This window comes from Rhincodon typus, chromosome 43 (assembly GCF_021869965.1).
Source record: "Rhincodon typus isolate 14 chromosome 43, sRhiTyp1.1, whole genome shotgun sequence".
NCBI lineage: Eukaryota > Metazoa > Chordata > Chondrichthyes > Orectolobiformes > Rhincodontidae > Rhincodon > Rhincodon typus.
This window is the reverse complement of record NC_063374.1, coordinates 1,277,636-1,304,784: the sequence shown is the minus strand read 5'-3', so window position 1 is coordinate 1,304,784 and position 27,149 is coordinate 1,277,636. Positions and strand designations below refer to the sequence as shown.

Below are 27,149 nucleotides of genomic sequence, written 5' to 3'. Positions count from 1 at the left end.
TCAGTACAGCAGGGCATTACGTGCCTTCCCTACTGTGGCGATTATCTGGCCTTTTGGCTTTAGACTCTCACATCTGAGAGTTGCAACCCATTTCTCACTGGCCATATTTCTGACGAGACTTGTCAGAATTACATCAACCTTCTCACATTTATCTTCTTCTTGTCCCTTCCTCCAAGCTTTCTGCTCTGATCCTAGTGCATCAAAATCATAACCCTTTCTGATCACCTTCATGATCAACTTTTGATTGCAATCCAGTACACTTTATACCAATCACCACTCTGGGTCCCATATTATTTTTCCTTTATCCTTAAACACAATCCCTTCCAGATCCCTTCTGACTATCATGGTCTTGTGCCTCCGAGTGTACTTTTCCACCCTAGGCATCCTGCTGTGGGGTTCAAACCATCTCGGTGCAGACTCTCCTCGGACCGTATCTGACTGCTTTTGGGCTCAACCTTCCCCAGTGCAAATTATCTCTTTTCACTTATCTGCCTTGCTGTGGGGCTCAACACTCCCTGGTGCATATTCTCTTTTTTTGCACCTAGGCATCCTCCTGTGAGGCTGAACACTCCCTGGTGCGGACTCTCCCTTCAGGCCTTACCAGTCCTACTGTGGGGCAAAACTCTCCCCGGTGCAGACTAGGTCTGTCAATTGTCTACTGAACACAGCACAACTCCATTCTCCCTCTTAGTTCTTCTCGGACTGCAACTTACAGCTGAGATCAACTGTGCGGTTTACCCTCTTCCTAAACATACTCACCCAATTAGGGTACACATTGCTGATGATGGACTGGTGTAGCACCCTGCTCACAGCGCCAATTGTTGTAGGGAGAAATATCGAGAGGAGTCTTAAGTCCTGTGTCCTTAGCACAAGCAACTTTTATTCAGACTTCCATTACCACATACATGAGAGAGGCCAGAGACTGCCCTGGATCTGGCTTTCACATGGAGTCCATTGCCCTCTTAATCACCGAAATACAAACTGAAAGAACTGCAGATGCTGTAAATCAGAAACAAAAACAGAAGGTGCTGGTAAAGCTCAGCAGGTCTGGTAGCATCTGTGAAGAAAAATCAGAGTTAACGTTTCAGGTCAAGTGACCCTTCCTCAGTTATGAGGAAGGGTCACTGGACCCAAAATGTTAATTCTGATTTTTCTTCACAGATGCTGCCAGACCCGCTGAGCTTTTCCAGCAACTTCTATTTTAATCATATTTCACAGAAGAAGTTCGATGACGCTCTGAGTTCCCCAGTGAAATACAACATCAGAAGATCAATCATGCTCTGAGTTCCCAAGTGAAATACAACATTCACATTACAATAATTACATGCAATATTGATGTCATTGTTAGCCACATCCACCTAATCTGTACATCCAATCCATTAAACACATAATCAATGATGGACAACTCTACAGACAGTCCTGTGTCCTCCCATAATGTCATGATGTCTAACAGATACCTCCATCATCTATCTTTGGGATATTGCAATACTTCTGACAGTTTTATTCCTTTCCAGACATTTGCCAATTACACTGTATTATTTACCAATAGCCTAAATTGTTGTTTTTCACTAAAAACTCCTCCAAATTCTGTACTAACTTTAGTATGGCAGATTAGGAAGGACATTAGTTTCTACCAATTTTTATAAAGTCTTTAAATCAACTCTAATATAAAGTTACTGTGACACAGCTGACAAATTGAGAACTTCAACCTGAGATCAAACAAAAGTCCTTCTGACTTTCAACTGTAGATTGGGACCCCTACTACTTACATGTTGCAAGTGGATTTTAAACTGAAGTCTAATTTTTAATAAATTTTTACTGTTTCCACTCTAAACAATTTCCATTTACTAATTATCTTTTCTTAATAAAAGTATCTATTCAAATTCCACTGAGGAGGATGAAATTCAACCACTTTACAACTTTACCAAGCTATATATGAACTTTGTTTAGATTCCACAACTAGGCAACATAGCCATCTCTTCACTCTGTATTTGGTAATCTGTCTTTGTCACTTTTCCCTTGATCTTTGGCTGCAAGCACGTGTTTGAATCATCTGAATCTGCACTTAAGTTTTAATTATTTATCTTTCCCCAGTCATGACCTCTCATTTCATAACCTTTCTCCTGTGTCAATGTTTTTTTTGGAGGTCGTGTTTACACCATTTATTACTTTATCTTCCCTAATAATGCATTGGCCTCTTTATTGCCTATAAACATTTGCTCATGGAATGCAACTAACCTTTTAGCACTAATTTATTGTTTGCCTTTCCTTTTCCTTTTCATGAAATAACAAACTTGGGAATGTGGCTAAACTGAGCCTTACAAAAATGCCCCTTATTAGAATGCTTATATGTTTAGAACTGCGTGATTACAGAAGCCTGATTAACTTCCCTAATGTTTCTTCCTACAGAGAAACTCATCTTATCCGGTATATCTATATGGAGACTACAAGTCTAGCTGTGAACATCTGCTGTATGTAACCGTGAAACCCTTTCCACCATTTTGTGTTAGCTAAAAAAGCCCAAGTCTTATCAACTCATCAACTTATCAACATCTTATCAACTTAATTATGGGCCACTATAACACTGTAGCAATGGACTATGGATCAACCACTTCACTGTTCCCCTAGCAATGCCTGACAGCCCCAACCCCCTCTGTTCCCATCGCAATGGTCTGTGGACCCACCATCCCATTGTTCCTCTATCAACGCCCTGCTGCCATACCCCCCACACATTTCCCCTAGCAACAGCCAGTGGTACCACACATACTCTGTTCCCTTAGCAATGGTCTATTACTCTACCCCTCTTTTCCCCTTGCCCCACACATGGATTCCTCAGCAGTGGCCTGTGTATCACTGCCACTCTGTTCCCTACTGACGGTCAGTGGTCTCACTCCCTCATTTCTTCCCAGTAACTGTGAGTGGTCCAGCAACAATTTAGTTCCCCAGAGATGGCCTGCTGACCCATTCCCACTATGCTCCCCTAGCAACAGTCTCTGGCCCAACCCCCAAACTACTCAGCAAACCTTGGCTGACTTCACCACGCTCAATCTCTTCCCTTAAAAATAGGCTATGGGCCCACCACCACACTTTTCCCCAGCACCACCCTTGAACCCACCAGCCACACTGTTGTCTTTTCAGCAGTCGGTGGTCCAGCACCCACTCTGTTGCATGAGCCTGTGAACTCACCTGCAAGCTGTTCCCCTAGCAACAGACATTGGTCACACAGCCACACTGTACCCCTAGAAACACATGTGGTGGCCCCAAACTCCTTTGTTTCCCCTAGCAACAGCCAGTGATCCCACTCCCACACTTTTTCCCTGGCAATGTCCTGTTGACATACTGCCTTACTTTGGGGCAGCACGGTGGATCAGTGTTTAGCACTGCTGCCTCACGGTGCCAGGGCCCCGGGTTTGATTCCACCCTTGAGTGACTGTCTGTGTGGAGTTTGCACATTTTCCCTGTGACTGTGTGGGTTTCCTCTGGGTGCTCCAGTTTCCTGTCACAGTCCAAAGAGGACCCAAGCACTGATCCCTGCTATACCCACGAGCCCTTCACTCAGAAAACAAAAGCATCATTTTATACCTACTTTATCAAAAATCTTTCATAACTTTATCAAAAATCTTTTGAAATATCCAAATGCGTTGCAACAATTGCTTCTCCATTATGTACCTATCAGTTGGTTTCTCAAATATGATTCCCCTTTCATAAATCTATGTTGACCTTATCTACTCCCATTACTTTCAGTCCCAATAATTTCTCCAAGACTGTTTATTTACTAATTTCATTCCATTCCCATTTTTTTTCCCTCACCAGACTGAGGTTTCCTGGCATAGCTGGGAAGATTTTGTTTTGTTTTCTGTGATTTCAGACTGTAAGAAAGCTACACTTGTTTTCTTTCACCTTTCACATTGGCATACTTTTAGAAGCCATTACAGTTCATTCTTGTAACCCTTTTCAATATACTCTTCAGAAACCCATCAATTCCTATCTTAAACTGCTCAATGCTTGACATTCCATAATCATACAGTCACAGGTGCATTGACTCTATACTGTCAGAAATACAGCACGATCTATACGAGAGAGATAGCAAGAACTGCAGATGCTGGAGTCAGAGGTAACAACGTTAGAGCTGGAGGAACACAGCAGGCCAGGGAGCATCAGAGGAACAGGAAAGCTAACGCTTTAGTAAGGGTCCTGACCCAAAACATCAGCTTTCCTGTTCCTCTGATGCTGCCTGACCTGCAGCGTTCCTCCATCTCTACACTTTGTTATCGTGACCTATATTAGTCCTACTTTTCCACAAGAGGCCCCTAGCTGTGAATGCTGTGACACTTCAAGTGATTGTCCAAGTACTTTTTTAACAGTAGTGAGGTTACCTGCCACAACTGCCCTCTCAGGAAGTGCATTCAAGACCCCCAACACCCTCTTGGTGAGAAACACTCTTCAAACCCTCTCTAAATCTCAAACCTTTCACTTTAAAAGTGTGCCCCTTTGTTCTTGGCTTTTTGGCTAAAAGGAACAGCTACTTTCTATCCACCCTGTTGATACCCCTTGTAATCTTAACCTTCTGAGTTACATCCCCCTCAGCCTTCTCTGCTCCAAGGCAAGCAACCCGAGCTTATCCAGCCTCTCTTCGTAGTTCATACATTTCATCCCAGGGAACATACTGATGAATTCTCCTTTGTACCCCCAACAGTGCAATTGCATTCATCTTATAATGTGGCTCCCAGAACTGCACACAGTATTCCATCTTGGCCTAACCAATGCCCTGTTCAGCTGTTAAAGTCTATGTTTCAATGAAGAACACTATGCCTACAGTCCTCCATGCCTTCTTAACTGGACTATTAACCTTTCCAGTTTCTTCAGGGATCTGTGGAGGATCTTCCCTCTAATTAAGTCATGCTAACTATCCCTGATTTAACTTTGCATCTCTAAACGGAGATCAATTTTCTCCTTTCCTATTTTCCCCAATAGCTTCCCAAACACTGATTTGATACTCACTGGTCATTAGTTCCCAAGTCTTTCTCCACCATCGTTCCTATAAATTGAAACCACATTAGCTGATCTACAGTCCTCTGGCACCATCCTTGTGGCTAGAATCTACTCAAAAATTTGGGTCAAGGCCATTCCACTCTTGTCTCCAATACCAGCCTGAGATACAACTCATCAGGATCTGAAGATTTGTCCAATTTTTACCAGTCAAAACCATCAATCCCTGCTTGCATCTGATATCAATCTGCTCAAGAGCTTCACACACCATCTTCTCGAATTCTGTACTCACATTCTTATCTCAAGTAATACAGATATGAAGCTCTCATGTAACAATCTAACAGTGTTCTCCAGTTTCACGCACAGATTGTTCCCTTGGTTTCTAATGGCCCTGAATTGTTCCCTGGTTATTCTGTTCTGCTTGACGTTCTTGTAGAATATCTTGGGATTCTTCATCATCTTGCCTGCTTGACCTTCTCCATGCTACTGCATTAGTCAATCCTTTCTGTGTGAATTGTCTAAGTTTCACTGCGATCACCTCTCAATTCTTGAAACTCTCGAGAACACAGGCTGAGCTTCCTCATCAGGCAACCTTGCCATCTAAGGGATTAATCTAGAGAATGCCCATTACACTTCCTTTGTGATCACTACATTCTTTCTTAGATTCAGACACAAAAACTATACACAATAATCCAGGTATAGTCTCACCAACGCTCCATGCAACTTCTGCAGGACATATTTACTTCTATATTCTGATTCCCTTAACATGAAGTTAAACCTAACTTTTACCTTTCATTTGCATATGTTCCCCCCAATATCTTCCACTTTAATTTTGTTCACTAACTCACTGTGTGAGTTCTTTAAAAAAATCCACCTGAGTATCCACCTAGTTAGGGCGGCACGGTGGGTCAGTGGTTAGTACTGCAGCCTGACAGCACCAGGGACCCAGGTTCAATTCCACTCTTGGGTGACTGTCGATGTGGAGTTTGCACATTGTCTGCGTGGGTTTCCTCCAGGTGTTCCAGTTTCCTCCCACAGCCCAAAGATGTGCAGGCTAGGTGGATTGGCCATGCTAAATTGCCTGTAGTGTTCAGGGATGTGTAGATTAGGTGGGTTATACAGGGAATGGGTCAGGGTGGGATGTTCCAATGGTCAGTGTGGACTTGTTGGGCTGAAGGGCCTGTTTCCACACTGTAGGGATTCTATGATCTAGTATCCTACTATACCACATTCACTGGTTCTCCATTATTTATGTCTACAAAAACATCTTCAAATAATCCCAAAAATAAGTTTGTCAGTTATGATTTTCCTTTCATAAATGTGTTATCATTTTCTTCAATTTTGCTATTAATTTCTAAATATCCAATATCACATACTTTATAATTAATTCCAACAGATTCCCTTCTGCAAAGATAAGTTACCTGGTCTGTAGTCATCACTCTCCCCCTTCTTCCCTTCTTTGATCATCGGATTACGTTTATAACCTTCCAGTTATCCAGAATGGATTCCCGCCTTTGCAAAATGTACACAAAAAATGACACAGTGATCACCAATGCACTCAATATGTCTGCTGCTGCTTCCTCCAAAATTCTGGTAATGAAGTACATCTGGTCCGTCAGACTTATCAATGCTCAATCCAGCTATGTTTTCAAATACTACTTCGTCATTGACATGAATGATTTTAGTCTTTAGTTACATAAGCCTCATGGTCACTTGGTATTTCTGGGAGATTTTCTGGATCTTACTCCATGAAGATAAACACAAGATAACTGTTTAGTTTTTGTGTAATTTCTCAGTTCTCTACAATAAATTATCCTGTCTGCATATTCATTGCTCTACATTTGACCTAGCTTTCATTTTTTCCTTTCAAACATTGATATAGAAGATTTTCAGCAGTCTTTATGTTTCTGGTTAGTTTGCGTTCTTTTTCTCTTTTTGATTTTCTTATCCGTTTATTGGTCCTCCTTTGCTGGGTCCTAAATTTCTCTAAATCCATGACTTACTACAACATCTGGCATTTTTCTGAGCCAATTCCTTTGATCTAATACAATCTTTAACTTCTTTTGTTAATAATTGTTGAGTCACCTTTCCCATTTGTTGTTTGCACTTTGGAGGGATATGTGTATATTGTACACATTACAGTGCTTCAATAAACAACAAATCTTGCCTGTCTTCCATGAAATCTTCTTTGTGTACATTTCCAATTCACTGAAGCCAGCTTGTCCTTCATACCCTCATGGGTTACATGACTCAGGTATATAACAGCAATTTCTTTCAATAAAACTGTTTTGTATTTAGAAATCATGTAAAATTCATTATATTATGGTAATTACTCCCAAAAGTTCCTTTACAGCTAGGTTTTCAATTAGCACTTCTGCTGGGTTTTCAATTAGCACTTCTGATCACACAACACCAAATCCAAAATAGCCTGATTTCTAGCTTAGTGCTCAACATACTGTTAAAGCAAACTACCTCATACACGTGCACAAAATCTATTTTCCCAACATTCGCAGTCACTGAGGTTGACACAGTTAAGATGCAATTTGAATTCCTCCCTTATTACTGCGGTACCCACAAACCTGTATATCTAATTTCCTGTTTTATAACCTGCCTAACATTTTATGCAATATTGACTTTAATATATCAATCCCCACTAATGTTTGCTTCTCCTTGTTGTTTCTAAGCTCCACCTTACCAGATTCTGTGGAACCTGGAGAAATTAATGGTAGATTCAGGCAAGATATTTGGCAAAGCCTATCTCACATTTTATCTGTTCTTCTCAAGCGTCATTATGACATTTTCACCAGATCTCCCTTTATGCTGGTGGAGTAGAAAAGGACAATGATCGTTCAATGCTGTGCATTCCTCCAGACAGCTCAGACTGCTCTAACCTGGGTGGAAACTTTACAGCAGGCTGGCAAAGTGTTGCTGCTGCTGTACAGGATCTTAGTGAGATCACATTAGTCTCCTCGATGAAGAAAGTATATTGTTGCATTGGAAGCAGCTCAGAGATGGTTCCTTTAACTGAATCCTGCAATGAAGGTGCGTGATCAGGTTGATCCAATACCCATTGGACTTTACAAGAATGAAAGATGATCTTATTTTTACATAGAAAATCTGAAGGAATCAAGAACAGAAGTCAATCACACAGATAATGGAGGAATCCATGGGAAGGCAATGGAGAAACTCAGCTAATGTTCTGGGGTCCCACATAGTGGAATTTGAGTTCAATAAAAAAAATCTGGAAATAAGAATCTATTGATGATCATGAAACCATTGTCGGTTTTTGGAAAAATCCATCCAGAATGTATACCACTGTGTTGCCACTTCTGCTGGGTCTGCCCTGCCAATAGGACAGAACATATACAGAGGCAGTGATGGTGGTGTCTGGGACATTGTCTGTCAGGTATGATTTCTGAGAATAACTATTACAGGTTCACTAACGTCCTTCAGGGAAGGAAATCTGGCATCCTTACCTGGTCTGGCCTGTATGTGACTCCAGACCAACAGCAAAGTGGTTGACTCTCAATTGACATTTGAAATAGCCTAGCAAGCCATTCAATTGCACCAACTGCTACAAAGTGTCAAAGAAATGAAACCGGACGGATCACCTGGCATCAACCTAGGCACCGGAAAAGACAATGGCGGAAACAGCCCTATCAACCCTGCAAAGTCCTTCTTACAAATATCTGGGAGCTAGTGCCAATATTGGGATTGCTGTCTGACAGACTAGTCAGGCAACACCCTGACATAGTCATTCTCTGAAATCATACCTGACAGACAATGTCCCAGACACCACTATCATGGCCCCTGGATATGTCCTGTCCAACCGGCAGGGCAGACCCAGCATAGGTGGCAATACAGTGGTATACATTTGGGAGGGAGTTGTCCTTGGTGTCCTCAACATTGACTCTGGACCCCATGAAGTCTCATGGCTTCAGGTCAAACATGGGTAAGGAAATGTCCTGCTGATTACCACGTACCGCACCTCCTCAGGTGATAAATCCGTACTACTCCATGTTGAGCAACACTTGGAGGATGCACTGAGGATGGCGAGGGCACAAAACATACTCTGGCCGGGAGATTTCAATGTCCACCAGCAACAGCGGCTTGGCAGAAGTAGTAATGATCAAGCTGGTCGGGTCCTAAAGGACATAGTTGCTAGATTGGGTCTGCAGTGGGTGGTAAGGGAACCAACTAGAGGAAAAAACACACTTGACTTCATCCTTACCAATCTGCCAGTTGCAGATGCATCTGTCCATGACTGTACTGGTAAGAGCGACCACGGCACAGTCTTTGTGGAGACGAAGTCCCGCCTTCTTCTTGGGTAGGATGCCTCCTTTTACCAATTCATTTTCATTAACAAGTGCGCTCCTGTTACCTGTTAATATCACCTCATGAGGGCTGCCCCATCAAGGCTCGCTTGCTTGGGATTATTTTCATCAAGAGTTTTGATCCTGGGTTGGAATTTCTGTTTGTCATGGGCATCCCTCAGACTCCCAGTCCTTGACAAGCTGCTGGTCTCTTTCCTGTCCGTGAAGTATGTGTACATGCTTACAGAGGGATTTCATGAAATCCCAGACTTGTCCCTTGCTGCTAGTCAGTTCTGCTCCCCCTGTGATTAGGTCTTGGGGGAGTGTCATTGCTCGACCCCTCATGAGCCAGAAGGGTGTTAGTCCAGTGACCCTCAAGGGAGTTACCCTCTGGGCCATCAGAATGGCTGGTAGGGATAGGATCCATTTAACTCCTGCTCCTGCCATTGCCGTGATCAGAGCATTTTTCAGCAATCTGTTCATTCTGTCTAACATACCCGAGCTCTGTGATGGGAGGGGATATGATACTTTTGTGTTATTCACAAGAGTTTACATGCTTCCTTCAGGCACTTGCATGTGAATTGTGTCTCTTGGTCTGAGTCTAGTTGTAGGGGAACCACCCACACCTGGGTATTATTTCAGCAGCCAATACTTTTGCCACTGAAGTTGCAATACAATCCTTTGTGGAGAAAACTTCTATCCATCTGGTAAACTGGTCGACTATGACCAGACAGAATTTCTTATTCTGACTTTGTGGGAGTGGTCCTATAAAGACCATTTGGATGTGTTCCCATGGTCCCTGTGGATGGGCCTAATGGCTCTTTTTGATTTTAATTCCCTGTCCTGGCTCTGTGCACATGCAGTGCATGTCTGGCAAAATTTAGCTATGTCTCTTCCCATTCCTTTCCACCACTAGCAATTAGATATCAATTGTATCATTTTATCCCTCCCTATGTGTGCTAGTCCATGGTAAACATTGCAGAGGGCCTGTTGGCAGAACATAGGAGCGACGACCTTACCTTCCTTCCTCCAAATATCATCTGCTTCTCACGCGGCAAAATGGATTAAAGCAAAATGCTTTTTCCTCTGAACTTGCTTCTGCTTGTAAACTTAAAATGTTCCATTCATGATCTTTGACGCCTCGCTCTCTCTCACAGCTGATATCATTATCACCTCCTGTTCTAACATTGTTTTTGCTGCACTGTCTGTATAGTTATTCTCTCTCTGCTGTGGTGTCTAAGTCTACCTGTGTGCTTTAGTTTTAATTACTACTGCATCTTTTAGCTCAATTGCTGCAGCCACTAGGTCCTTGACTAGGGTCTCTTGCTGAATTACACTGCCACTCAAGGCAACATAACTTTGACCTGCCCATGCCATCATATAGTCATGGAATACACTGAAGGCACATCTACTGCCTGTGCACAGGTTAATCCTTTGTCGTCTCCCTAACTGCAGGGCAGCAGTAAGTGCTTTTTGTTCAGCTACCTGGTTGGAGCAACATCCTTCTATCCTCTCTCTTGCTAAAAGCTCCTCTTTTAAATTAACCATGGCCCACCCTGTCCGGGTCTCACCATCAAAATACTTCCATGCTCCATCTACAAACATGCATTTCACATCTGACGTCTCTAATAGCTCTTCCTTAACTCGACCCTGTCTCTCTTCTTCCTGCTCTATGAGAGGGATACAATCATGTGTCTCTCCTTCCTGATTCACATAGCTTGTTGGGTTCTCTCTATGATCTTTAACCACTTCAACGTGCTTATCTCCTGGCAACAGTGAGGCTTCCCATTTGGCTCGCCAACTGTTACACCTCTCAATTTGCCAGATTCCAATAGCTGGACTACACTACGTGGGGAGTGTAGTATCACCTTCCCTAGTTGTGTAAAGAGGGAGGATGTAATTAGTGCCCAGGTAGCACATAGGATGTCTGGAGCACACGAGTGTTGTCCCATCACGACCGAATCCATTTTACCTGATTAGTATCCCACAGGCCGGAGCTTGTCTTTTTGCAGCACAACTGCAGATTGATTGTCCTTACTTTCACTGCAAAAGAGATGAAAGAGCCTTTTCAGGTCAGGGAGTTCTAGTGTTGTTGCGGAGGCCAGTGTCTGTTTGATTTTGACAAAGGCTGTCTGTTACTCAGGTCCCCATTCAATTTTCTCTAAGCTAGCCTTATCCTTTGATAAGGCCTTGCAGGAGTTCAGCTAGTTCACTGTAATTTTCTACAAAGTTCCTGCAATAGTTAAATAGTTCTAAGACTTGTCTTATCCCCTTAAAAGTAACTTGTTTTTTCATTTCCGATAATGCCACCTGACTGAGGCTACCAGAATATCATCTAAATTATCTTTTCTGTTAATCCATTTACATAATGTGCTCTAAAATTGAATATATCCCAGATTCAGGTTCCTTAAGCTGTGTGTGTCTCTTTTTTCTTTTTAATCTTCCCATTCCCAATCCACAGATTACTTCTCCCAGTAGCAGTAAAATAACATCATACTGGAATCAAAATTTCTCCAGCTTTCTTCATCTGTATCTGTCTTCTTCAATATGCTTCTTTAATTTGTCATTTCTGTGAATGATTGTGTCATACAGTGGCACTGCTTCCACATGCAAAACCCTACTTAGCTGCAGTTTTATGGTATGAAACCATACAGCTCTAATGTTCATTGGGTTTTATCTTCAGATTATGTTTCCTGCCCCATTTCACTAATACTACTTTCATTGTTTTAAAGGTCAGTTTCTCAATCGATGATGTGTCAGTGTCTTATCATTTAAACTATGTTTTTGTGCTTTTCCAAGCCACAAATCCCTATGTCAAGTAAGTGTATATGTTTGAGACCTATTCGTTAATTTGTTTTTCTTCTGTCAGTACTCTCCATCCTTAATTACTTCATAATCATCCAATTTTGCAATTTAACTATACCACCTATCTAACTCCAGAGATCTGGAGAGTTTTGCAGTCCATGGAGCATAACCTTATAACATTTTAAAATAGAAGTCAAACATTTCTGTTTGATTCAGACAAAACACACTTTGATCTTTCTCTGAGATGTCCCTTTTATAAGTTACTTGATAACTCATTCTAGATACCTGATATCTCTATGTAAATTTGTCAAAATACAAAGTTCTGTTTTATTCCCTCAAAGTCACTAACAATTTTTATACATTGGAATTCCTAGTACCTAATACTTTTACTGTTTCCACAGTACTTCTCCAATCCTGAAAAATAAATAACCTCCATCCATTCTTTGTCAAGCGGAAAGCGTTATTTAGCATTGATCTGCTATGGACTCAAAAAGGGAGTGGGGTGTAAACTCTTGCACATTATTACATCATCCGTCTCTCCTCCTCCTGCAAGATAATGTGTGTTATACTTTAAGAAAAAGCCCACTTCCTTTATTAGATTTGCCCTTTCTAATTCCTCTATCAGCTTTTTCAGAGTTTAGAACATACCATCTGAAATTTGTTCAAAGAGAATTGTATTTCCAAAATTCCAAGTTTCCTATTACTTGCATACTTTCACATCAAAGTATATTTACAATGAGTAAATCTTATCATCCAGAATTAAAGATTCACTCGTGTTAAAACAGTATTTGGAGGTCTTTTTCTGGACTGAAAATAAAATTCCTAACATGGTAATTACTGGAATTAAAATTTACTCAAGATTCTTTCCTCAGTCCAAACACATCATGGAGCCAATGCTAAATGGTAAATTTTTACCAAGCTTTTTGAACCACACTTTTAAATCACCGTAGATTCCCAAAATGCAAGCTTATCTTCAAAACATCACCAGATCTCGAGCTCCAGGAAACAAAAACACACAATAAAACACCCTTTCTGAAGAAGGGTCTAGGCCCAAAAAGTCAGCTTTCCTGCTCCTCTGATGCTGCTTGGCCTGCTGTGTTCATCCAGCTCTACACCTTGTTAATACACAAGTCGCACGTGACATTTAGCAACCAACAAACAAAGGTGCATTCAAACCAGACCACAAAGAATTAACATTTCTACAAGTTTCAGTGAACTGGCACAGACAGCCAGTCTTCCTTTCTCTCTTTCTCAATTATGAACACTGCAGCTATCTTAGCTTGTTTCAGAGCCTTTTCAGCATTCTGCTCAAACAGAGCCACAAGGATTATTAATCCTTTCTGTGCCTTTTCATGTCCTTAATTAAGGCTTTATTTTCTTAAACACAGTCTGCAGAATAGATCGGTCTGGACACCAGCAGGATTTTCCTGGTCCTTTTCTGACATTCTTCTGGAGTTATTTTGTGTTCTGAGACAATCCTTTGTCTCTCCTGTGCTTATCAGTTATCACAGGCCTATGGGTGAAGCAGTCTGTTGTCTCTACTGGTGCTTATCTGTAGACCTGGCGAATCCACATTCCTTGTGCACTGACCCAGTGCTGGCACCCCTATCCCCCCTGGGTTTTTGTTGAGACAATCCTTTGTCTCTCCTGCATTTACTTATTAGCGCAGGCCTTTGTTACCACACCTGTAATTCTGTCTCCTCCTGCTTGCTCCAATTAAAAAAGGTTTTTTTGTACCGTGACTTACAGAAGCTCTCACACTTACCTTAAAGGGTGGTAAATAAACGTACTCACCCAAGTCGTGGCCCAAGGTATGCCAGCTTCAAGCAGATTCTCCTGGCTGGCTCACCAATCTGTTGGAGTAAAGCCTTCCCCAAACCCTGACCAGGGACAAAGACTCAGGAGGCAGGCAGCAGTCTTTATTCAAGCAATCTCCAGTTCATGCAGGGAGGGTACCAAAAAATCCCCCTGAATCTGGCCCTGACATTAGAACCCAGTTGTCTTTTTCATAGAATCCCTATAGTGTGGAAGCAGGCCCTTCAGCCAACAAGTCCACACTGACCCACAGAGCATCCCACCCAGACCCATCCCCCTGTAATCTACACATTCCTGAACACTATGGGTAATTTAGCATGGCCAATTCACCTAGCCTGCACTGTGGGAGGAAACCGGAGTACCTGGAGGAAACCCATGCAGACATGGGGAGAATGTGCAAACTCCACACAGACAGTCACCCAAGGGTGGAATTGAACCCAGGTCCCTGGTGCTGTGAGGCAGCAGTTCTAACCACTGAGCCACTGTGCTGCCCCACTCATATTCTCTAAGTGTCTCTTAATCTTTAGTTCAGATCGGAAGAGAGGTCAATGATGCTCTGGTTTTTACAGTGAAATGCAATATTTTTATACATTTTGTCTTAAAATAATCACGTTCAATATGGTCACTGCACCCTTTCTCTTATTCCAAAGGACCAATCCCATGAAACACCTAATCAGTGATGGACACTCCTGTGTACAGCCCTAGGTTCCCATGATCTCATGATGTTTAACAGACATTGTAATCTCCAGGCCTTGGAATCTTTCTGTGCATCCTATTCGCATTCCAAACTTACCGGCTGTACTCCTTCAAACATGTCCCAGACTTGCTGATCTCTAAGGACTGCTTGAATTCTGTTGCCCATTGTATTCCTTTTCTATCTCTATCAAATTTTGTTACTCCTTTTATATTTTTCCAGTGTCCTAGTTCTATAAAATCAGCTGTTTCTAACCAACTGCTACAAGATTCATAACATTAATTTCTATTATAAAGTTAGTTATATGTAAAATTTTATAAATACCTCTACTGTTAGCATTCTTTAGCTAATGATTTGCAAGCAATTTGTTTTTTACAGGAAAAGCCAGGAAAAGCTTACTAACTTTCACATCTATGTTTGAATCTTTTCCCCCAATGTGTTTTAGTTATCAATGTATCTTGTTGTATGCTTGTATCTATAATGATGTTGGAATCTACCTCCGAGATTATCTGAAGAATCTTTAACTAGAATTTATTTCTAAATATCATGAAGTTTTTTTTTAAAAAAACTAATTACTGCAAAATACCTTTAGCTGCTGTTTTTACAGATGCATGATGAGTAATGTTGATTGTGTAATGGACTGAGATTTATTCTCCTTATTATGACTGATTCTTTTCACCTAATGGGACAACATCCTTTCATAATGAGGTTGTAATCAATCACGTGTCGTAGTTTAATGAACTTGTTTCATCCTTCAGATTTCTACGAGCCGCAGTCCCACTTGTCCATCTGTGTTTGTTACAAATCTTCAGACTGTCTATCTCTGGGCATTTCTTATCAAGACTGTCTCTACCAACACTCCTTGCAGCTGTTGTTCATGCTTTGTTCCCTTTTGCCTCAGAATAACCCCTTCTGAAAGGTATAATTGTTTCACTTAAATGCTGGAACAGGCTTTTAATTCTATGTCTAAATGCTGGAGCAGGCTTTTAATTCTGTTTTAATCAGTTTGTCTGCCATTTTATGTCTCTCAAATATGGGCAGCTCCAACAGGAGATTTGCATAGTCAAACCAGAATCCATCAGAGTCAGTGTGGTTTTATTAAGAATCGATCGTGTTTGAATTATTTGCTGGAATTTTGTTTTAAAGATGTGACAAGCAAGGTGGATAATGAGGCTCTTGGAGATGTAATATATCTGGACTTTCAGAGGCATTGAATAAGGTGCTACACAAAATGTGTAATTTATTAGCTTGAATAGAAGATTAGTGAGCCAACAAAATGCAGAGAGATGGAATGGATGTGTCGTTTCCTGGTTGGCAACCTTTAGGGTGCCATAGAGTTTTGTCCTCAGGCCCCAACTATTTTAAGTCTATCATATTATTTGGATGAGGGGATTGAAAATACGATAGCCAAATTTTCAGATGACACTAAAATAGGTGAAAAGTAGTTTGCCATGAAGATGTGAGAAGTTTACAAATTTATATGGATAGGTTAGATGAATGGGACAACATTTGGCAGATGAAGTTTAACATGGATAAGTATGAGGTCATCCATTTTGGCCAGAGAAATAGAAAAGCAACATATTATTTAAATAGAGAGAAACTCCAGAGTGCTTAGGTGCAGAGAGACCTGAGTGTCCATGTGCATAACGCAAAAATACCCATATGCAGGGACAGCAGGTAATGAAGAAGGCAAGTGTGCTTAAGGCATTTAATTCTTAAGAATAGAGTATAAAAGTAGGGAAATGTTGCTGCAACTATGCATGGCATTAGTCAGACCGAAACTGGAGCATTGGTTTGTGGTTTGAGAGTTTTGGTGTCCTGACTTGAGGATGGATGCAATTGCATTGGAAGCAGTTCAAAAGAGGTTCACTAGATGGATTCCAGAGATGAGGAGTTTGTCTTATGAAGACAGATTGAGCAGCTCAGTCCTATACTGTCTGGAGTTTAGAAGATTGAGAGGAGATCTCATTGAGGTCTGTAAGATGATAAAGGTGATTCACAATATACATATGGAGTGGATATTTCCTCATGTGGAGCAATTTAGAAGAACAGCAGGTATTTTTAGAATCAGACAGAGCAGATTTAAAATAGGGGTAAGGAGAAAGTACTTCTCTCAAAGGGTTGTGAATCTGTGGAATTCACTACCCCAAAGTGCAGTGGATGCTGGGGCATTGAGTAAATGAAGCTTTATGGACAGGGGGCAGGAAAGTAAAACTGAGGCCAAAATGACATCAGTTATGATTGTATTAAATGGTGGAGCAGACTGTAGGGTCTGAATTGCCTACTGATGCTTCTCGTTTTTATGTCTTTATGTGATATTGAGCCCATTGAATGTGCTACTCAGGAATAAGGGCAGAAACAGTTATCAAAAAGGAAGCAGACATTCAGGTTAAATTGGGGAGGCAATGGCCTAGTGGTATTATCACTAGATTGTTAATCCAGAGACCCAGATAATGTTCTGGGGACCTAAGTTCAAATCCTGCCATGGCAGCTGGTGGAATTTCAGTTCAATAAAATATCTGGAATTAAGAGTCTAATGATGACCGTAAATCCATTGCTGATTGTCAGGAAAAACCCATCTGGTTCACTAATGTCCTTTAGGGAAGGAAACTGCTATCCTTACCTATCTGTGACTCCAGGCCTACAGGAATATGGTTGACTCATAACTGCTCTCTAGGCAATTAGGGATGGGCAATAAATGCTGGCCTAGCCAGTAATGCTCTCAACCTGTGAATGAATAAAGGAAAAAAAAATGTCTTCATCAGTTTGACAGAGCATAACCAGTGGAGTCAAACAGTGACCAGTGGTGGGTTATCAACTGTTGAAAACTATTTGAATGGGTGGAACAGATGTATTGTAACTATGTTTGATGACGGAACTAAGATAATCAGGAAATTAAGTTATCAAGAGAAGGTGGAGAGTCAGCAAATGGATATAGACAGGTAAAATCAATAGATAATAGTTTGGTAAGTGGAATATAACGTAACATATAATCTGTTTTTTTTCATAAAGAATGAAAGGCAGTATGTTATTTAAATTGAGGGAGATTATGGGACTTAGTAGTACAGTGTGTACTGGAGTGTTCACTTTGACCCGTTCAGATATTGGAAGTGTTGCAACATCTCCTTGATGGTCTGCTCCCTGATGATTCCAGCGGCTCCATTGCTCTCAGTACACACGCGATGTTTCGATGTGTTTGGTTGGCAGTGGTGTGTTGTGGAGGGAGGGTGTTTTGAGCCATGTGTCAAGGGGGTGGTTTTTATATGAGAGGCCATCCTTTATTTCTATGTGGAGCCCAAAGACAATGGGAATGGCTGACTGCTTCTGAATGAAGAGCCTGTGGCTGATGCCAGGACAGTGGTTATTCACCACTATGATGTACGGCACATGGCCACACTCCAATATTAATGGAGTGAGAGTTTCTTCTGTTCCTCTACCTCTCCATATTGACAAGGGGAACCTGTTGAAGCACATACATCATCATGAATCCCACTATACTGTGGAAACAAGGAAACCATTGTATTCACCCTATCCACCATACATGCCCTCCACTACCGAATGGTGACATTGATTTTGACATACTGGGAGACGATAGATATGTCACCTACTCCTGGAAATTTCTGGCTCACAGAAGCTGAATGAAACTATGAGCTTAACAGCCACTGGCAGCACAGTCATCACCCTGGTGTGACGCTGCAGGTCGTGTTGAAGGAGGTCACGTTGCTTTGTGACCAGCTCCTTGTTCAATCAGGTCACCTTACACTCTGCTCCTGGGTTAAGTGCAGTTCTTAGAAAACCCAGGTTGGATAGGGCAGATCCCTTTCCCCACGCACATTCACCTGTGTTTTCAGAACTTCCCATCTCTGCAGCCTCTGCTCCATTTGTTATTCATGTTGTAGACCTAGATGCCGTAACTACATTCCCCATGGTCCATCCAGAATTTAGTGACCAAATCCTCAGGTCTCCCTGAATGTCAGAGGCAGCTCATAGCACAACCTGCAGTAAACCATCCCCAGCACCTCCACTAACTTTTCATGAGCAGGAGTCAGCCAGACGGCCCTGAACTGCAATTTAGATGCCTGCCTCTTTATAATAAAATTTCCTTTTGTTACGGATCGCATGATCAGCTCAGAGGGACAAACACAGGCGTTCAGTGGACAGGCACAGACCAAGTTTCAAAGACACACATCAAAGCTTCTAAAACACCCTGTCCATCATGGTGCACCCCATGGGACACATGGGGAAGTGAACAACAGCATTTCATTGTTCCTGAGCTTCATAATGCCAGCACTCGATACACTAGGGAGTCAAAATCCAAAGCCAGGGAAAGATACAGAGGGACAGAAAGATTCACATTAAAGATCGGAACAGACAATTAATTAACTGAGAAGATGTTGTGGAAATATGGGAAGAAGACAGGGGAGTGGGAATAACTGGAGGAGTGAGACCTTAAAGGCTTCAAATCACAAGAATGAGAATATTGAATAAAAGCATGGCAGATCAGTTGAAATGGTTTGTTACATCAAATTCTGAATCTGTCTCAAAGAATCAGCCCAGACACCATAGGGACAAGATGACAGCTAGCATGGAGAGTTGTGCAGACTAGGCAAGTGTATTGCTCAGTAAACTGGACTATTTGCCCAGCATGAGGAGCATTTCAAAGCTTTGTCAATGTTGGGCAATGCTTTTATTTTGATGTTCTCAAGCATACCATCACATCTGTCCATAAAATGCCCCTTAGTCTATCTCTGCAGACATCTGCCACCACCGGTCCCCTTCTCCCACCACACATGGGCTGCAAATGTTCCAAGCTACGAAATTATTTCATGCATGTATAGTAGGTTTAGCCCGTAAGTGAGATGCTGAGAGACCATTTGGTGTGAAGAACAAAGAACAAAGAAAATTGCAGCACAGGAACAGGCCCTTCAGCCCTCCAAGCCTGCGCCGACCCAACAGAAATACCCATCAGTGCTTAAAGTTTTAGCAAAGATTTGTAGCTCGGGTGTGGGTGAGGTTGTTGACTTCCTCGCCAAGCTGGCTTATTTTTGTACTGATGTTTTGTCATCATGCTAGGTAACATCATCAGTGAGGCCTCCGATGAAGCGATGTTGTTCTACTTCGCTTGGAATTAATACTGTCTGGTCCGTTATGGTGAGTACTGTCATTCCGATTTTGATCTGTATGGGTTTGTATATGGGGTCCAATTCTATATGTTTGTTGATTGCATTACAGGATGGGATCTTTTTGTGTCCACAGTCTGACATTGTCAGTGGTGACTGGAAGGGTGTCCAGAAAGTTTACAACCGGAACAAACTCTTCTAGTGACATTACTACTCATGGTATATCCACTAGTGGAGGTGGCTCAAGGCATCCACATTTGTCACTTGGCATCCTGGACCGTGTTCCAACTTGTAATTGTGTGCACCTAGAATAGAAGCACACTGCTGAATTTGACCTGAAGCTATGGATGGCATGGCCCTGTCCTTTTTAAGTAACCCTATCAGGAGATTGTGGGCTGTTATTATGGCAAATTTACATCTGTAAAGGTTTTGGTAGAACTTTCTGACACCAAAGGTGACTGCCAAACCTTCATTCTCTTTCTGGGCATATTTTTTGTTTAGCATCAGGTAAATTTCAGGAAGCATACGATATTAGGCTTCCTCCCTATTGGGCCACCAGTGAGCTAACATTACACTGATATCAAATGAGGAGGCATCGCATGTCATCGCCCTATCGCCTTGTGTTCGTTGTGTACCAACACCTTAGACAACGGTAACTGCTTCTTCACTTCCCTCAAGGGTACATCTTGGCAAGGAGGCCATTTCTGAGGCTGATCCTTTTTTAATACCGGATGTGAGAGTGCCAGGATGGAGGACAGGTTATGTCTGAAATTTCCATAATAGTTCACCAGTCCAAGGAAAGACATAAACTCCAATATAAACGTGGGAGCCGGGGCACCTTTGATTGCCCGTACTTTATCTTCCAACAGGTATTGACTCTGGAGTTCAAATAGGTTATTTGGGTGCCTGTAACACACATTTTTCCCTCCTTAGGCATATACCGACCTTGGAGAAATGTTTAAGCACTATGTCCATGTTCTCTAAATGATCTTTATTGGTTTTCCGATTGGTAACATGTTGTCTAGATAAATGGTGACCTTGGGTAAACCTCTTAAAATGTTCTCTATCATCTGCTGGAAAATGGCACAGGCTGATGATACCCGAAAGAGCAGTCTCGTATATCAGTACAAGCCCTTATGGGTATTAATTGTAGCATACTCTGGGAATCCTCATCTAATCGCAGTTGCAGGTATGCGTGGCTCATGTCCAGCTTCGCAAAGGATAGCCACCCCCCAACTACTCCATCCCGCCAGTTTTGTGTATTAGTCTTCTATGCGAGAGATTGGGTATTTATCCAGCTGCAAAAAACAGTTTAGCATTTGGTTGAAATCCCCACAGAGGTAAACCGACCCACTGCACTTCACAATTGCTATGACTGGTACTGCCCATTCCGAAAACTGGACTGGGATTTGATAATTCTCTTGTATTCAGCTTCCTGATTCCCACCTCCACTTTTGCATGTAAGGTAAATGGCAGCAGGTGGGCCTTGCAGAATGTTTAACATGTAAGGTGGTCTTCGCCCCTTTGATAGTCCCTAGACCTTCCAGAATAACTTTTGGGTATTTAATTAGAACTTCACTCAGGCGGCCATTTTCTAATTGAAAAATGTTGAGCCAATCAGGTTGAATCTTTCTCAATCAATTTTGCTCTATCAAGTTCGGACCAGAGACTTTTACTACAATCAATAGTAACTGAACCAGTTGCTTTTCATCTGAGACTGGAACCAAAATTATACCCTTAATCTGTAGATTTCCCCAGTATAGGTCCTCAGCCTGGCCAACATCTTACATAAACTTAAGTGTTGGAGTACAGAGTGAATTTTGGTTCTGCAATCACTGATGCAGCCATACTGGTATCAACCTCCATTAGAACTGGGTGACCATTTAACCAGGCGTTTATTTTGATTAGTTCGGATTTGGATGTTGCTAAGCACTTTAACAGTTCCAAACCGGTTTGTTGGTGGATTTTCCAGGATGTGCACTCTCCTGGATGCCAGTTCAGGTCCAGTGGGACTCTTTTGCTGTTTGAGTCTGAATACCAGCAGCAACTACAATGGATTGGCTGTAAAGATCCTCAAGAAAATTTTAACTGCTTGCCTAAGGCTTGCCTTTGTTTTGGGGTTTTGCTGTGGGCTTAACTAGAGTCCCTCTGTTCAGGATATGTGCTGAGGGAGGCTATGCAAGTGCCTTCACCTATGCTTGTTGCCCAAGCTCAATCGGCCTGGCGAGGCCATCCACTTCCGTTGGAATTATCCTGTAACTCATAAGTTCCGCTTGCCGCATTTTCAAATGACAAAGCCAGTTGTAGTACCTGTATGAAGTCCAGTTAGGCTTTAGCTAGTAGGCACTTTTGTATGGTCACATCATTAATTCTTCAGGTTTAGATAGAGGATCTGGATCGGTGCAGACTTGGAGGGCTGAAGGGCCTGTTCCTGTGCTGCAATTTTCTTTGTTCTTTGTTCTTCACACCAAATGGTCTCTCAGCATCTCACTTACGGGTTAAACCTAAAGCACATGCCTCTGCCAGTTGTCTTAACCTCTTCAAAAATCCCGATTCCTCTGGTTTTCGAAATGCCAAGTAAAACTGATAGCATTTCAGAATTTGAGGAGGTTTGAGGCCATCATATTCCTCAGTTACATTTGTCAAATCTTGAAAGATTTCATTATCTTTTGCCTCAGGGAAAGCTCAGCTTTTAATAACTGGAAAGGCTGAGGGTCCACAAGCTGTCAGGAGAATTACTTGTTGCTTTTTGTCTATCCCAATGCCATTTGTCCAGAAAAAAAAAGCACATTCTTTCTATTGGGCCCAGTCTTTAATAGCAGGATCAAATAAGTCAAGCTTCCCAAATAGCAACAGGATGCCAGCAATGCTTCCCCGACTAAATGACAACTGTCATGAGCGAATCTCTTCAGGGGCATGTTTTTCTCTTGTTGCCACTGACATAACTCCGGGAAGGCTGGTATTCTGTCATGAAGTGGCCTTTCATTTACATGTTCTTAGTACATAATACTGAGCCAACAAATTCAGAGTCGGCTCTTAGAGTGAACAGAACCCCTGACACTCTTGTTTATATTTGTCAGCTAGGGGTCCCGGTTGGACTAGGTAAACAATCCCAATCAGGAAGCTCATACTCTATGAAGTCCACCTGGCTGATCTCGTTCCATTCACTAAAAATAAGGTTATGGTTAATCTGAAATTGCTCACTTTCGCTTTCCTTTGTTTTCCCCATAATGTTTGATGCCCCTACTGATCAAGAATCTAAGTGTCTCAGCCTTAAACACAAAATAATTCTGCTCCCACAGCTCTCTATGTCAAGGAGTTCCAAAGACACAACATTCTGCGGGAAGTATTTACTCCTCATCTCTGCCTTAAATTGGAGCCCCTTTATTTTAAGGCTCCAGTCCTGGACTCTCCTGTGAGGGAAAACATTCACTCTGTCAAGCCCTTCAGAAACCTATATGTTCCCTACATGGGGTGGCACAGTGGGTCAGTGGTTGGCACAGCAGCCTCACAGCACCAGGGACCCAGGTTCAATTCCACCCTCGGGCGACTGTGTGGAGTTTGCACATTCTCCCCGTGTCTGCGTGGGTACCCTCCGGGTGCTCTGGTTTTCTCCCACAGTCCAAAGATGTGTCGGCTGGGTGGATTGGCCATGCTAAATTGCCCGTAGTGTTCAGGGGTGTGTATATTAGGTGGGTTATAGGGGGATGGGTCTGGGTGGGATGCTTTGAGGGTCAGTGTGGACTTGTTGGGCCGAAGGGCCTGTTTCCACACTGTAGGGATTCTATGATCTATGCTGATGTTTCCATGAGATCACCTCTCATTCTTCTAAACATTGAGTAGAGTCCCGATCTGTTTGGGCATTGCTCACAATCCCTCTATACCAGGGATCATGCAATGAACTTTCGGAGAAGAGCCTCCAATTAAATGATTTATTTCCTTAAGTAATGGAACTAGAACTACTCAGAGTACTCCAGATGTGATCTCACCAGCACCCTGTACAGTTGCAGTGAGATTTCCTACTGTTATACTCCAAACCCCTTGAAATAAGGTCCAACATTTCATTAGCCTTCTAGAATACCTGCTGCACGTGTATACCAGCATTCTGTGTTTCGTCCACAAGTATCCCCATTGTGCTGCAGCTTTCCGCAGTATTTTCTGCATTTAAATGAAACCCTATTCTTTTGTTCTCTCTTACAAATAAATAACTTCACATTTTCCCACTTTATACCCCATTTGCTAACTTTTTGACAATTTCCTTAACCTATCAATATCTCTTTGTCAACTGTTTGTATCCTTCTCGCCAGCTGCCTTTCCAGCTCTTTTTGTGTTAACAGCAAATCTGGCTGCAGTGCATTCACTTCCTTCCTTAAAGTCATCAATACATACTGTAATCAGCTGTATCCCCAACTGATCCTTTGGAATCCCACTGCTCACAGGTCACCAACGTGAAAAATAAACTCTTCCCTCCACTCGTTATGTCCAGTTCCTTAGCCAATTCTCTGTCCAATGACAGTGCACAACCGCCAAGACCATGGGCTCTTATCTTATGACTCAACCTTTTGTGAGGTGTCTTGTTGAACATCTTCTGAAAGTGCAAAATAGAGCACATTTCCTGGTCCCTCTATAACCATTCTGGATAATACATCATTGAAAGACACTAATGAACTAGTTAGACACAATTTTCCTTTCATGAAGCCATGCTGACTCTGCTTGATTAAATTATGATTTTCCAAATGTTCTGCAATTACTTCCTTAATAATTGATTCTAATACTTTTCTAAGAACAGGTGCCTGGTTAATTAGCCTTTTTTGACTCCTTTATTTTCTCCGACCCTTTTTGATTAGAAATGTTATGTTAGCAGTTTTCTACTTGCCTGGTCCTTCTCTAGATTTCAACGATTTTTGAAAAATTACAACCAATGCATTCATTATCTCTGCAGCCATCCCTTTTAGCAACCTAGAATGAAAACCATCAGAGCCAGGGGATCTATCTGCCTTTATCTCAAGTGGTTTGTCTAATATGACTTCATTTGTGGTGATGATGGTAATGACAATGTCATTTAATTCCTCCCTCGTAATATTTAGCATTAATAGGATATTCAAAGTATTTTCCACCATAAACAATGATGCAGAAAATCTGTTTGACTACTCTGCCATTTGCTTGTTTCCCAAAACTGTTTCTGGAAGATTAATAATCTGGTTCCATTTTTCAAGAAGGCCAGCAGGGAAAGACCAGGTAATTACAGACCAGTGAATGGGACTTCAATGGAAAGGAACTTATTGGAAAAAAATTCAGAAGGACTAGATTAATCAATATTTGAAAAGGCAAGGATTGATGAATGATAGTCAGCGCAGATTTATTAGAACGAGATTTTCTGATGAAGGGTCTAGGCCCAAAACGTCAGCCTCTCTGCTCCTATGATGCTGCTTGGCCTGCTGTGTTCATCCAGCCCTGCACCTTGTTGTCTCGGATTCTCCAGCATCTGCAGTTCCTACTATCTCTGACTAATTTAGTTGACTGTTTTGAAAAGGTGACTAAGTATATTGATGAGAGTAATGCAGTTGCCGTGGGTAACATGGACTTCAAGTAAGCCTTCGACAAAATTCACCTGGAAGCCTGGTCCAAAGGATAAGAGCTCATGGGATCCAAGGCAAGTTGGCAAGCTGGTTACAAAATTAGCTTACAAATGGTAGGTAAAATGGTGATGGTGGAAGATTGTTGTTGATATTGGAAGCCAGAGCTGACCAGAGGTGTATCCCAGGAATCTATGGTGCGACCCTTGGTGCTTGTTATGTACATTAACAACATGGTTGTGAATGTCAATATTTTAATTAGTAAGTGTGAAAATTCTGTATCTGGCTTCTTCTGAGATAGAGATTGAACGAGAGGGTCAGAACTGGCTAGTGGAGAACACTTGAGTAAACAACTTGGGAGACCTTGGAATTTTATTTTAACAGCCTGATTGGCTATGGCCTGCTCACACTGAATAGGATTTATGGGTTTTGGTTTTTCAGTAGATTCAGAAACTATTGGGGTCTCAACAGAGTTTGAAGCATCAGCACATGTCTCCTAGCTACTATTCTCTCTGAATTTTCTCTTAATGTGTTCTCCTTATGGATTGGAGAACTGCATGTGAAAATCTGTGTCTGAATTTTCCTGTTTTGCCATGGGGTGTGTTGATAGGATGAGACTGTACTGGAACATTGGTGATAGTTACTGTATCTATTATTCTGTTAGGTTTTTGAAAGAATTCAGTTATTCTAAATTCCTCTTTCTTTGATTGTATTTTAACTGCAGAGCTTAAATATATCGTATTTTGTTTAATGTCAAGTAGTTTGACCAGTTTCATTTCATCTGGAACAGATATTTTACATTTGCCTTTGAAATAAGAAAAAGCTATGATTTAGGCTACATTCTTAAAATATTTTTAGGGGTTCTGTTCTGGTCCATAACAAACTGGGGGCTCTTGTCAGTATCATAATCCCTAATTCCATGTTGGGTTTAGGATTATTGGACTCAAAGGCTGCGAGTGGTAATTGTTCGTGTCTTTCATTTCAGGTGTTGAATTTGGTTGGTTTAAGGTGTGCCTTTTGTAATAATGGCTCTTTCAATCACTATGAGTTTTCTGGGGCTGGAGTAAATCACTTTGGGAGCTTTACAGAAAATCAGCTAAGCAAAGCTTTCTGAATTGACAAACAAGTTGGAGTTGGCTTTGCCCATGTCTGCTAGAAAAGGGAAAATAATTGCAGCAATCACGCAGCATTTACAGTTGCCTGGAATGCTGTTGGAATCATTGGAAATGACTAAACTTTAATTGCAAATGAAGCAGCGTAAATTAGAGGTGATGGCAAGGAAAAAAGAAAATGAAATTACCCTGGCAGAACAAAAGGAAAGAGAAAAGGAAATGAAACAGTTTGAATTATGATAAAAAGCAGAGGAAAAAAGAAAAGGAGAGAAAGCAGAAGAAAGAGAGAAAAATAGAGAAGCAATGCAGAAAGTAAGAGAGTTTGAACTTTGGAAGTTTGCAGTTAGAGAGGAAAGTTGACTTAAAAGGGCGGAGTTGAAGATAGAACGGAGGTTTAGTGAGGACAATAGTGATGGCAAGAAAACTCAGTGTAGCCAAAGGCCTGGTGGGGATCTGTTTAAATATGTCCAAGCATTTCCTGAATTCCACGAGAAGGGTGTAGAAGACATTTTCATTTCATTTGAGAAAATGGCTAAACAAATGAAATGGCCATGTGGATACTGTTGATCGAAACAAAGTTGTTGGCTAGAGCTAGTGAGGTATTAGCATCATTATCAGAGGAAGTATCTGAGAAGTATAATGAGATGAAAAATGCCATATAAGCTAGTGCCAGAAGCCTACAGTAAAAGTTTCAGGGATCTAAGAGGGACTCTGGTCAAATATAT

The 27,149-nt window shown here is 41.7% G+C and overlaps 1 protein-coding gene across 1 annotated transcript in view; it reads right to left on the bottom strand.

The window, feature by feature from the left end:
- Positions 1-6,191: 6,191 nt before the first annotated feature.
- The window catches only part of LOC109936602 (zinc finger protein 239-like), a 57,388-nt gene continuing 36,430 nt past the window's right edge, over positions 6,192-27,149 (bottom strand). The window contains exons 5-6 of the mRNA XM_048619709.1: positions 11,275-11,345; positions 6,192-6,501 (exon numbers count right to left, since the gene is read on the bottom strand). The gene's annotated coding sequence lies outside the window, so the exon portion shown is untranslated. The remainder of the gene's footprint in view (positions 6,502-11,274; positions 11,346-27,149) is intronic.